We start from the raw sequence: 14,703 nt of genomic DNA, 5'->3' as shown, positions 1-14,703 counted from the left end.
CCTAGTGTTGCTAAACTAAAAATGAAAACCAGGTACGGCAAGAGTACCCCAAGACAAAACATAAGTAGCAGCGTATGACAAAACAATCCTGCAGGACGAGACAAAGCAAGACAACTCTGATTGTGAAGTGAAACATCAAAAACATGCAGGATACCAACCCTCAAGGACCGGAGTTTGACTCCTGTGATGTATTTGTAGTTTGAGTATCATGATCAATTTCACTTAGGCTCCTTTGGGGAGCATGACCTGGCCACGGGTAGGCAGTACAATACAAGTAGACAAAACAAAGGATACTTTTTCAACTAGTACTACAACACTCAATAAATACCATATTTTTTGGACTATATAGCGCACCAGATTTATAAGACACAGTCTCAGTTAAGAGATTTGTTTTTGGAAATTTTCATAAGGTGCACTGTGTTATATGTCAGGTTATAAGGTACAGTTGTGCACATTGAGGGGAAACAAACCATTCATCCATCCTTTAAGCAGCTTTTTTGCAATTTTTGCAGGTTTGCTGGAGCATATCCCAGCTGTCTTCAGGCAGTAGGTTTGGTACACCTCACACTGGTTGCCAACCAATTGCAGGGCACACACAGAGACGAACAACCGTTCGCACCCACAAATCATAACAACAGCTAGGGACAATTTTGATCAACTAATATACAGTACCTAGTGTGCATGTTTTAGGTTTGGGGAGGGAACTATCTATGGCGTTCCCAAAGAAAACCCACGTCGGCATGGGGGGAACATGCAAACTCCACCCATGACCACGCGTGTGAGGTGTATGTGCTAAACCAAGGGTGGGGAATTCCAGACCATCGAGGGCCGTTGTCCTGCATGTTTTCCATTTTTCTCTCCCCAACACACCTGATCTAAACCATTAGCTCATCAACAAGCTCTGCTAGACCTTGAAAATAATCCTAATCATTTGAATCAGCTGCGTTTGAGAGAGAAAACTGGAAAATATGCAGGACCCCGGCCCTCAAGGCCCGAAATTGCCCACCCCTGTGGGCCAGCGAGCCATCGTGCCATTGTGATGCCACATACAAACCAGTAAAGCAACTAAGTCAAACTTTATTCAGCTTCAATTTAACATCAAAAGGGGCACCTAATGAGGTACAATTTCAATTTTTAAAAGAAGATGAAGAAATTTCAAGTTGGAACCCCCACTCCCTGATGAAATAACATGTTCAACAGACACAATGTGCACACTTGCATATATGCATTTTGGGATATCTGCATTTTTCTGCCCTCTGGTTAGTTGATACGAATTGAATCTTCTCCAGTAATATAGTACATACAGAAGATCACTGTACCAAATCCAGAAAACAAGTTAGGTGCCTTTTAGATGCTGATTGTGGAGTTTGTCAAATTAAAGTGCTTTTATAGATTTCATTTCATTCATGTGAAATGTGAAATTTTTGTTTGCTGTGTTGGTTATATTTAACATTGGTGAAAAATACTTTGAGTTATAGAAGACATTTCGTTTGAGCAAATAGGATAAACAATATATTGAGAGTGCTAATGTTGTCTACATTGTGTGTAAATTGGATTAGAACTGATCTTGCATTTCGAGCATTTTGTGTTTCATGCATGAATGGTTTTATAGTCATTAAAATTACATTTTCCTTTTGCGGCAGAGAGCTGCTTGTTGCGTCTTCAGCTCATTTTTGGCTTGACTGAGAAGCTTTCCAACTTAACCCTCAGGTCACTGACCTGGTAAACTTTCCAAGGAACCTGTGGCTTGACTCCAGGTCTCACTAAATGCAAATCCAATTTACAACTTTATATAGGCAACAAGTCCAGAAGAATTAAGACTGCCAAACCTATTTTTTTTGTATAGCAATTTAAATTCCAATGAAAAATGACCCGAAGACAAAGGGCCTTCCACCAGTTCTATATTGTCAAGGTTTATGCTTCTCAAATAAATTTTTGGATCGTCCTGGTTCAACGTCTTGGCATTGATATACTGTATTTGGCCACATGAGGGCATCATAAGTATGCCCTCTGAAGCAATGAATAATTGGATTTTTCAAAGATCCTTTTCAAAAAGGTTGTCCCTAATCTTTTCGGCACCTTTGTCAGACTGATTTTTTTTTAATACTGTTTTTAATACGACCTCTAGGAATAAGGTAAGGACCCCCATTAATAGCTTTATTTGTAAAAAAAAAAAAAAAAAAACTAGAAGAAAAGAAATGTTCAAACAAGCCTATTTGCCATGGTCAAAATTACAGTGCCAATCAGGTATTTATACTTAAAGTCAATAAAGTACAATTTTTTTCAAATGTTTTCAAATTAATGACATCAGTAAAGTATGAAGAGTGCGCTTTTCTACTCTTTAGCGGCACTTTGTTGATACGGCATAGATAACGTGACCGTGAGGGTAACAGGTTATACTTGTTTTCATTTGTGGTAGAGAGCTTGGGTGTGAGGGGTGTTTGTTCATTCTTGTGTGGCATTATAAGGAAGAGGTCCGCCCGTATTGCAAGAAAACAAAGTTGGTTCATTCATTATGTTTGTAGGCAAAGACGTTTATGTTCCATAAAACTCTATGATGCACACAGACAAGATAAATTACTCTTCATAGTGGAGATGAGAAAATAAAGTAGATCTTTTGTATGATAAATGAATAGTGACTTTATTTGAGGGATGAGAGTGAGTTCCAAGACAGAAAATGCATTTGTATAATTAAAAATGTAATCAAAATTATTTGGCCCATGAACAAATTTGAAGTTAATGTTGGGTTCTGCTGGTTAGAAATAGGAGTTGAGGAACTTTTTAGAAAACCCATGCTGGGTATATCAGTGGAATATAGAAAATTATTCTTAGCGCTGATTTAACCGGACAATTTTGAGGAAATCCAATATTTACCACCACAGAATATTGTCCTGCTAGCTACTTCAATGATAACAACAAAAGGAAAGGGAAATACTAATATTATTTACCCTTTTATGTGTTACTTCTCCCTCTGTATATCGCTACATTGAATTGAAAAATTGGAGTACTGTGACCGAAAAAATCCCATCCCCGTCAATACAGTGAAAGCAGTCATCAGGCAGTAGATGCATTCTTGTTACCAAATATGGCCCACTGTACACAGGAAACCATGTTTGAGTCCACCCAGGTGATTGCACAATCAGAGAAAATGTGGGGGCAAGTGATATGAGCCGATGATGTCAAGTTTCCGTCTCCTTCATCTGTTGTTTAACACTGCTGAAATAGCAGCTGACAAATCAATAGGCCGAACTGTTGAGCGTCATCATGTCCATTTTTAGCTGCATATACTGCACGCCTCGACCTGCTTGGCCTTGGAGGTCCTTGTCTTCCTCATTCTCTCTGTGGTGTCGCCCACGCGCTCCCCTGGATGGCGGCATTAGGCCACAGCTTCTCCTCTTGTCACCACTCCCGTCCACTCTTCCCTCACCCACTGACCCACTGGTGGAAAGTGTGGGCGCCATCTTTTGTGAAGAGTATATTTTCAACTTCCCAGGCTTCTGTTTCCTGTACATTGATTGAAAAACTCATTCAAAGCAAAGACTTATGCAATGATACTAATACTTACATAATCAAACATTTGATTTACATGTGAAGCCTGAATTATATATATATATATATATATATATATATATATATATATATATATATATATATATATATATATATATATATATATATATATATATATATATATATATATATATATATATATATATATATATATATATATATATATATATGCCACCAGCATTTCGAAACCTTGTCAACAAAATCTCTGTCACGACTAGCAATAATGAGAAGGTTAAGCTAGCGCTAATTTTCACTGTACATTTGCTACTGATATTAGTCTATTAATAGTTCTGGTCAATGTGTATCAAGATGAAGCATACAAAGGTCATGTTAGACAATGCGCCAAACACTTAACAATGATGTAGGTTAGCTGCTAACGTTAGCATTAACGTTAACATTTCAGAAAACAAGTTACCAACATCCGAAATAAGTTGTAAACCAGCGGCAGCTTGGTGGCGCCCTGGTTAGTGCGTCTTCCTCACAGTTAAGGGACCAGAGTTTGAATATAGCTGGCTCTAGCCTTCCTGTGCGGGGTTTGCATGTTCTCCCCGAGCCCACGTGGCTTCTCTCCGGGCACTCTGGATTCCTCCCACACTCCAAAAAACATGGATGGCGGGTCTATTGGACATACTGTATTGTCCATAGGTGTGATTGGGTGCATGGATGGCTGTTCGTCTCTGTGTCCCCTGTGATTTAAAAGAAAAAAAATCTTATTTGTTTATTCATATTTTGGGGGGGCTACTATACACTTTCTTCACTGGCTGCAGCATTGATGCTCACGACTCTGCTTCCATTAAATAAACTTTGGGTATAATGTGGCCTCACCGAGGATGAATATTTGGATGAAAAATGTTGAATTTTGGTCAAAAATCATGGCAAAATAATTAATATTTAAAATCAGAAAAAAAATATGATGAATATGATGAAATTGTAAGGATGCAAATCAAACACTTTATTTGCAAATCAATTAAAAAAAAGATGTTGTAAGACTTGGACCATTTTCTCATGCCCATTGCTGACCAAAAATGTCTTTCGCATTTAGAATTTTTTTTTTCTTTCCCATCTCTTTGGGAACAAAGAATAACACTTTTTAATACAGTCCAACTATATTTAAAAAAAGTACTTTTCCTGCAGTTTTTGAATGGTTTCAAAGTGTCAAAGAACTACAAATGTACCTCTGCAATATGTCTTACCCCAAGTCACTGCTTGCGTAGATTCTTTGTGAGACTGCATTTGGCTCTTCAGAGAATTTCTTCCTTTTTGTTTGCTCTTTATTCATGCTCTACAACTATATAAAGCTGCACTTTAAGAACCAATGTGAATCCAGAAATTTTTGCAGCAACGTGCCATTTTCATGCTAGGAATGATTCACCACAGACACTTTAAAAAAACAGAAAAGAAAAAGGTCATTGCAATTAAAAAAAAAAAAATAGTGAAAGAGACCTGGCTGTAGTACTGGCACATCAACATTTTCTTGGCTGCCAGAGCTACAAGCGAGAAATACTTGCTGTTTGTTTTCAGTCGAAGAAAAGAAGTCCAAAATCTTTCTTGAAGCTTACAGCTGTATTTTTTTGACACTTTTAAATCGTGCTGCAATATGGAGGACTCCATGTCAAAAAGCTAATTTAGATGAGCGTGGCCAAGAAGGTGCAGTCTGTGCTACTTATTGTCTATTTTATTCAAAACTGAGGAAAATTTATGAAATCACTGAACCCCCCATTCATTGCGGTAAACACTAATGTTGATTGCATACATTGCTTTGTGAAAATTAGCTTAAATGATAACAGGTAAACAACACAAGAAGGCCGGAGCGCGCAGGATTTGAACTCGGGTCCATAAAACTGTGAGGGGACGTGCTAGTCACTGCGTCACCAAGATGTCTGTATAGTCATGTGACTAATGAAAAATAGTCAATGGTTTGTGGCATTGCCATAATTTCCCAGTTAGCTTTATTTCTTGTCAGATCAGATTTTCGTGGCAATGATTCACCTTGTGTTTTTTGAGCTTCGTGCATGCTGCGTTAAACATATCCTAGTGTAGGAAAAATGCAGTGAAAAACCTTGAAAACTTTTCTTTAAACGTCTGGTAGAGTGCAATCCAAATGCTGATCCACACATGAGCGGAAATAAAAATCCAAAACTTGAAAAAAATAAATAAATAAAAACACTGCAGCCTGGACTTTAAGACAGCAAATAAATGGGGTTTTTAACTGGTTATTCTCTGTGACTATGTTTTAATATGTTTTGTAAACATTCAATTCTTCCGTTCCATTTTCACCCAAAAAATATGCCTTGTAAACTTTCAATTCTTCCCTTCCGTTTTTACCAAAAACAAGAAAAAAATGTATGTGGAGTGACAGTAGACAAATGGCGGAGGAGGAGTCCTATTCCATTCCGAGTAGTAGTGTGTATTTGCTACTATTCAATATGTATTGCCCTTTAATTAGTGAAAGAAGACACCCCTCCTTCAAGGTTGCTTGTTTCTGGAATCCTAAAGTTCCCACATGATATCTACTTCAAAGGTTTATAGCTGTTCTCAATTTGGAATATCCAATTCATTAAATATGAAGTTCAAATATTGATTTACATACGTCAGAACAAAAAAAATGAGATTACAATGTAAAGGTATGGAAACTTGCAGGCTTGTATAACATGCAACAGTATGACGAATATGCAAATCAGTGTGAAAATCACGTGTTCTGTGAATGTGAGTTAACTCATTTTGAGCAAAGACTTTCAAGAATTCCGGTAAATGGTAGTGCAGTAGTTCATAGTACTTCAACTGGTCATATTGTTTTCAAAACCTGTGGACACACACAAAAAAAAAGAAACATTGCTATGGCTTTGTGGATGCCCTTGAAAAATGAAAATAGAACATTTTCCTCTTGCTTGCACACTTGAAACCTTTTGCACTCTTAGACACACTATTTTGCCATCTGTAGTCTTTTTATAGGGAGGCCCTGACTGCACTTTAAAGACTGATCATTCGTCCATAATTTCTTTCTCTTCTTTTTGTATATTTATTTTATTTTTGGACTTTTATTTTTTATCTTGTCCTTGTTAGCCTGATATTTAACTTGAGCATATGTATGGGTGTGACGGTACCATGACAATGCGTAGCAGATGTTTGGGGTATGGTCTTCTTTTTTACATGTTGTGCTGTTTGTTTGTGCTGTCTTGTTCTAAAAAATACATTTTAGGTCTAGCTTTCAAAATTTCAACTATGTTCTGATCAAACCCTATATTCCATTCAATTTTTTTAAGTCTTGATGTATATGTTTGCTAGATTCTGAGACAGAAATGAAAAGGCTTTTATGTCCTGCATTGTCCTGCCTCTTACGTTTCTGCCCTCAAGACTCAACTAACAATTTCATTTCCCAACTGCAAGGCCTTGTTAAAGGATGGAACGTTAAACACAGCTGTGCAAACTTTTTAATCATATGGCAGTCACAGCATGCTGACTTTGGCAAGCAGATTTTTTTTCAGTCGCATGTTTAGAGATTTTTGCTTATTATTCAAGTCATGTCTATACTTGCAGAAAAGAGTGGTGACGCTCTCAATGGAGGTCAATTGATGTCTCTTTCAGGGGACTCAACCTTGATTTATGTCCCTGCAGTCAGTTTCAAAAGTGAAATTAAAGGGCAATTACTGTCTGAGTACTTCATTTATGTACATCTGAGTGGTTATCATTAATTGACTTTGATGACCCAGGAGAGTGAAATACATTTTCAGTGCATTTTGAAGGCTTTTTATTTGTGTGCCTCTAAGTGCAAATTTCTTCCAGATACAAGCTCTTTCCTGCAACAAATTACTAATAAAGTCAGAACGTTACAGCAATTTCAACAAAATTATTTTATTCCTGACATTTGGGGGGGGGTCATTTCTTTGGAATTTGGAGTACAGTATATCAATGCAATACTTTTAAAATGTTACCGCCACACATATCTCTGATATTTTTGTCATCTTGCTTCCAGGTAATAGCCTGGAACAGGAATTACAATGCAATATTGTATACAGCATTTTCAGTATTTACTGTAAATCATTGCATTGCAACAATGTTACACACCAAAACATACCAAACGATGACAAACGTTACCATACTTAGTCTCTACAACTCTCTACTCTCGGGTTTCTTTTTTCCATATTCGAAGAGTGTGTCAACTTGAACAACTCAAAAATGCCACATGGACCATAGCAATATACATTTAGCGTTATATTTTCTTCTTCTCTAACGGATACAAATTGGGAGCGATGCTACTAAGTAATGCCTGCCCATGAGTGGTGAACAGTGCTATTACAACTGATAAATGATTATGTGTTGTAGAGCAGCGAATCTCAAATTTGGGTGCAAGTATCCCTGGGATGAGATTTTACCCCCCTTCCTTTCCACTGTCAAGAATTCTCATCATGTAAAATTGTGATGTTATTTGAGAATTCATTTTCTTTTAATTTATTCATTTTTTTAAATTAATGGATAGATGACACCCATTGCCAGTACTCCTCTTAATATGAACCCGATTGAGCAGAGCAGTGATTAACTGTGACCATTTAAGGACAGTGTTGTCCCCACTGGCCAAGAAACATGATCACCCAGGCCAAGAAGAAGAACAGTGTGGGCATGCAGTTGCGAGGCGAGGGGGAGGACCCAAGAGGACGAGGAAGGCCTAGAGAGAATGGCAAAAATGCAAGTGATTGGGTTGATTAATACGCGACAGACTTAGGGGTCTACATCATCGAAAGCTGGTGCATGATAAGCATTGATGGTCAAAAGATTCAACGTCTTCTGATGAAAAATCTGTTGACAAATTCAGAAAATCCCAATTCGTCAGATGAGAGGTTTCCGATTCGGATGCACTCAAATTCTCCTGAACTTTTGGGAGTCTGTGGTGCAAAGAGCTAAATTGCTAGCTAGCTAATGTCACGTAGCATAGTGCTTCTGTAAATCAAGTGATCATATTTGGACTAGTTCAGTATTATAATATCGAATGCATTGGAAATTAAATGGCTTGGATGGATGAGAAATATTATTCGTGCTTCTGTAAATGTGCAGGACCAAAAACTTAGGAGAACGTAATTTTTCAATTTCGTTGGAAGAAATCCATGCAAAAGCATGGTTACCACAGTGACCCAGACAGATTCCTGGGCCGACAGTTTGCCAAATACAAACTCTCAAGCCCACCAAATCCAAGGCAAAGCCTAACAGACATTGAAGAAAAACACGATGTGTGTGCAAATTTTGCAAAGTGCCTGCTTACATTCAGGAGAATGTAACACACTATCATCACACAAAAAGTATCAGGTTTAAAAAATGCACATGCATGCACGCATACCTTGTAAATTTTGGAGGACAGAAAGCGCCTTTATTAAATGATTGAATGTACCATTAAATAATTACCGGTAAATAAATTTGTCATTTATTATTAAATGTTTCACTAATTAAATGAATATTTTATTGATTAATTAAATATGAAATTAAATAAATCAATGTTTCTTTAAACATGTTGTTAATTAAATTACTAATTATTACATTTAAAATAGAGGTATAATTATTTATCTATTTAAAGAATTATTTCACATTTCTGTGTTGCTGTGAAAGTTTGATGGACAGGTCCTGACACCTCATTGGTTACCTTGCTCTTCAAGGTGAGACCGAGCAGGGTCACCAATATGGATTGCAATTATTCCTCGTTTTTCGCAGTAATTGTGGACCGGAATGTCCCCGCGAAAAGTAAAACTCGTGCTCCCACTTTTCAAATTTAAAAATTATTTACTTTATTTAAAATGTGAAAAGTCGTCATGCTAATATATATATATATATATACACATATTTACATATTTACATATTTACTTCAATCTTAAATGTCTAAACCTTATACACTGTACAGTAAGTAAGCAGTTAGCCCTTTCCTTTGAAGTCTCGCGCAGCTGCAATCATACGGCCCGGACGTTGGATTAAAGGCTAATTTGTACATGTACATACATGATGACAATGGAGAGTTTACACTTGAAAGACCATTTCATTATAAAATAAATCTAGTTAAGAGATTTCCACCTCGACTTTAATCTTGATACTACACCGTATGTTTACTTGTTGCCTTGACATGAGGCAATTTTCTTATAGACATTTGTGATTTTCTTGTCTTAAACTGATATGAGAGCGTTGGGGAGAACAACAGAGGGCAGCAATGTGCTGCGGAAAAGACAATCAGTGTGTTCACACAGAAATCCTTTACAATCTATTGCCCGGAGTCCAACGGTGAAATCCTACTAATAAAATGAAAGCAACAGGAAGCACAGCATGCTGTGGCAAACCTCGTCACTCGCTCAATATGGAAACGCTTCGGTGAATGAGCGACGACGCCTCACTAGCATCGCCAGGATGAATGGAGGCAGGTGGGCCACAGGGTGCTACTTCCTCTCTTCCTCTCTTGGCGATGGCATGATTGCTGACGTTGCCTAGCGACCGGAAGCATGGAAACAGAAGGTGTCACTTGTTACCTCAGAGCTGGATTTAGCCAAATTGCAAAATAGCCACCAATGCAAGACCAAGGCAAAAGACTTTCCTAAGCGACAGCCTTTTAAACACATATCATATTTTTGAAGCGTGAGAGACCTCATACAAAGAGATAGAAAACACTGATAGTTGTGTTGTTAGTGTGGTTTAATCCAGATAACAAACACAATCGACCACACACCATCATGTAACCAACCCCAAGAAAAATCTTGCACCCAAACTGACCAGTGAGAGACACATGGCATCAAGACTGATGAAAAATAAAGTAATAGTTTTTGAAGATTTAAGGAGGAGATTTTAATTGAGAGAAAAACTTTATTATTATAAACAAAAAGAAACTTGATGCAACGATTAGCTCCTATTTGGAAGTAAGACAACAGCTTCAGGTCATTTACTGATGGCTATTGTTCTGTCTCACGTCACAATCAATATATAATATTCAATCATAGGATTAATGCAACTCTGCGTTCATATATGTTGAGCAATTTGAAGGGACACTGTGGAAGATTTAGACTGTTTTTTATTAAGACAGCAGGAGGTGCTTGAGGTGCTGCATTGACCATTGTCCGTAGCTATAACAAACGCACACCCCCACCCCTCATGTAATATAATTTAATAACTAGACCTACGGTTATATTTAAAATATAGAGTTGGTCATCAAGAACAAATTTATTTACCAGTTGTTTTTAAATTTATAATCATTTAATTTTAAATGAAAAACAGTCTAAATCTTACACAGTGTCCCTTTAAATGACTTTTTTTTTTGATTGTCAACTTTGACCATCTGGGAAATTAGCGGAAGAAAATTAACTATGACTCACAAGAAAATTAACTATGACTCACACGATAAAAAAATATTTTACAGACATTTTATAATCAGGCCTTAGCAGACTGGAGGCGATGCATGAGGCTCAAGACTTATTAGTATACATGTACTGGCTCAAACCGGGATGAGAAAACAAACATTGGTCACAATTACCGTTTTGTTTTGTTTTTTTGTGTGTTTTTGTTTTTTTTTTTTACCCTAAGCCGCACTCGTATATAAACTGCACCAGCAAAATTGAGCAAAATAATGAAAAAAAGGCACGGATAAGTCGCACTATAAGCCACAGGTCATAAGAGCAGATATTTACGATATTAAAGATGGTATATAGAAAATTAACACATTTTTTGGTGATATTTATTCAAATTTTTTTAACTGCCCGCTTATAGCAACAGTCTCAACATATCAACAAATTGCAAATAATTACAATATACAATAATTTATTACGTTACATCTCATAAGCTTTCATTCAACATCTAATTCATTTTATATGTAATTTATGTCTTTTAATACTATATTTTTAAAACTCTATTTGAATAAAGTCACCTCTTATCAGCTCTATTTCCTAGTGTTTCCACAAAACGAAACATAATAAACACATTTGTTTTAATGGTGGACTGCCTACTGGTGGCTAGAAAAAAAAAAAAGTGCTCATAAACAGCACTGGATTACAAGCTGCAGGGCTCAAATAATGAGAAAAAAAACTGCGGTTTAAAGTCTGAAAAATATGGTAGTTCAATTTTTCATCACTTTGCATTGTCTTACTGCATGAACACATTTGTTTTCATTTCAGATTCGTAAACCTGAAGTCATCAAATATTTTCCTAACAATTAAATCCTCTATGCAGCACCACTGGTTTAAACATGGTATACAGATTATCGGAATATTGCATATGCAGAATATGGAGCAAAACCCATCATGTTTTATCCATCAGCGGGTTCAGCCATGGAGTTTGTTCATGCAAGGTCAGGGTTAGAGACTGGGTTTTACCAGAGTACTGAGTAACTGTGATGTCATTTCCAGTTGACAGCATGTGGCAAAATGGCTGAGGTGGGAAAAAACACCTGGTGGATTTCACTGCTTAATGGTCAACAGTCAATTGTCAAAACAATGCCGTGTTTAGACTTGACAAGTAGGGGCGCAGCACATATAAATGCAATTATGTTTTCACTCAAGTTTCCCTTGAGGACTCTCTCCAATTAAAGTTGTGCTTTTTAAGTTGCATCATAACAAAAGATGATGAACAAACTGGGTTGGTTGTGGTCACACAACTTTAAGAATCTTGTCACAATTAGTCACATCATGATGCAATTTCCTCGCTAGAGCTTCCCAATACAGTATAATATTTCAGTTTCTGTTATTAGCTTGCTTGCTGGTGTTAAAAGCAATGCTCTCATAGGTGGGAGTAAGCGCTCGTTGTCCCATATGTGTAGTAGGAGGAGACCAGCACTGTTGATGTTGATGCTATTATTATGGGCACACAAATATCATAAAAGCCAGTTCATTAATTCTTATACCATATTTCCTGGACTATAAGTCATACTATAACTACACTACAACAGCGGTAGTAAAAATTAGGCAAAAAAATTGTCATGGATAATGGATAAGCCGCACTAGACTATAAACCGCAGGTTGTAGAATCAGATATTCATGCAGAAAGATGGTATGTAGAAGTTTTTTAAAAAAATGTTTTTATTAATTGCCTGCTTATAGCAACATCCTATCTTCAACAGCTTGAACATGCATGGATGCTTATAGGTTTACCACCATATTTATAAGAAATCGACGGATATATATGTCCGACTTGAATGAATACCTCTCAGAAGCACACACGTGTGCATTACTGGGCATTGCATCATCTCAATTGTGTACAACACAGGCTATTTCCTGGAGCATTTAAACATCAATAAAGCCACATCAGCAATTAAAATTGATCACTATACGTGATACTGTCAAAAATTAAAAATAAAAGGGAATTTAAAATTATTCGTCCACAAAGTTTACTGAGTCCACCAGGAGCAAGAAAGCTTTAACACGATTGTACGCTAAATTACAAACCGTAGTTTAATATAAGAACATAATTTTATTTATTTACAATGGTAAATAATTATAATTAATTATAATTAATTTATTTACAAAGGTAAATAATTAATGACAATTAATTACAATTACAATTAATAACAATGAATGAATTGAATATGAACATCATAAAATGACCAAGATGGAATGAAATGAAAAAATACATAAATGCTTACAACTCACCAAATCGGGTGTCTTCTAAAACACTTAATTCAACACAAAATCCATTCTTCTTTCTTTCCTCAAGGAGACTTCAATGACTTGGTTGTACAGTTTGTCTGTGCATTTCAGTTTCAACAATAAATTATTTTCTATCGTTTTTATGACAACGATGTCAAGTTATGTTCGGCCAGCAGAGAAGGCCTTGCTGGCTCTGACGGACCACGACTGTATTATACGTACTTATCTCGGGTGCTGTTTGTTGGTATTCTGAATGATGGACACAATCTAATTCTAACATATAACCAGCTAGAACCATGGCTTTCTGAGGTCTTTCTTAAGATGGCTTTGAGAGGTTTGCAAAGATGCTGCCTGCCCGTGTCCAGTTTCTTAATCATACTGCCGTTGGGAGACACGTTTCTCATCAGCCCGGATTGTTTTGCATGTCTCCTCATTCTTTTGCATATACTACAAAATACTTTAATATTATTCAATCACTGGCCTTTCCTAATTCTATCCCATTCCACTTCACTCTTATTCAGATGTGTCCCCATAGATGCATCCACCCCACCCCCTTTCTCCTCCTCTTTTCTCTATTGTCCTCCATCTCTGCCTCAAACTCTGGTCCGTGCACAGCGGATGGCAGCAGCCCACTCAGTCCTCTCAGGGAGCAGAAGGTTTATCCACTCCCACTCAGGCTTTGCGTCATGGAACACAGAGAAAGGGAGACAGATGGGAGGAGGACATATTAGCTGCCTGTTTTATAACATTACTCTTTGTAATGCCACGGTCATCAGGACGACAGCATATAGTAGCTGACAAGCAAGGAAACATTTGAAAGTTACGTCTGCCGATATGCTAATGTGTAGCAAACATGATTTGAGTCTTTTTAATGACAAATACAGAAATGTATAATGTGAAGAAAAGTTTTATAGTAAGTTGTAGTGTACTTAGTTATGCTGGATGGATTGTGCTATTCAGGTAAGCAGCCTCCGTATCGCAGAACGATCTTTGCGGAGAGCGACAATCTAAAAGCATCGGCGTAACCATAGCAACCTGATGCACATCAGTGAGTGACATCATAGCTGACACAAGTACTCAGATTTACGCAAGCGGAAAGAACAATTCGCACTGCTGCCAGTCTCCTTCCTTTGAATGGAAATAACTACTGCATAAGATTATGGTCAAATGACTGTTTCTAAATATTTTAGAACAGGCAAACAGAATGCAAACAAAAACATTTTCAAATGCAAATATTGGATTTACATGCAAACAAAACATGAAGAAGGTTTTATGCAGTGCATAAGCAAGAGATTAGATGGTATTGTGAACTGAATATAGAAAATATCTAATTGAGGAGAGCAGCAAAACAAGCAACATAGTTTCACACTGCCAGAGAGACTGAGTGAGAGAGAAGAAAGAGAGAGAGAGAGAGAGAGAGAGAGAGAGAGAGAGAGAGAGAGAGAGAGAGAGAGAGAGCGAGAGAGCGGGAGTTTAGGCGCTGGAACTGAATGAATTTGAGGACACTTGAACTCAGGCACATACTTACCTTACTTCC

The 14,703-nt window shown here is 37.1% G+C and overlaps 1 long non-coding RNA gene across 1 annotated transcript; it reads right to left on the bottom strand.

Moving 5' to 3' along the window:
• Nucleotides 1-2,666: 2,666 nt before the first annotated feature.
• LOC148413151 (uncharacterized) lies at nucleotides 2,667-13,838 on the bottom strand. Its single transcript, XR_015867717.1, has 3 exons — nucleotides 13,170-13,838; nucleotides 9,882-10,025; nucleotides 2,667-3,504 (listed from the first exon to the last, which is right to left on the bottom strand). It is a non-coding gene; the product is annotated as an uncharacterized LOC148413151 (long non-coding RNA).
• Between the last annotated feature and the right edge of the window lie 865 nt (nucleotides 13,839-14,703).

The sequence above is a fragment of the Hippichthys cyanospilos genome, chromosome 14 (assembly GCF_059441005.1).
Source record: "Hippichthys cyanospilos isolate Australia breed blue-spotted pipefish chromosome 14, RoL_Hcya_1.0, whole genome shotgun sequence".
Lineage (NCBI taxonomy): Eukaryota > Metazoa > Chordata > Actinopteri > Syngnathiformes > Syngnathidae > Hippichthys > Hippichthys cyanospilos.
The sequence above is the reverse complement of the archived record's forward strand: the minus strand, read 5'-3'. Positions and strand labels throughout refer to the sequence as shown.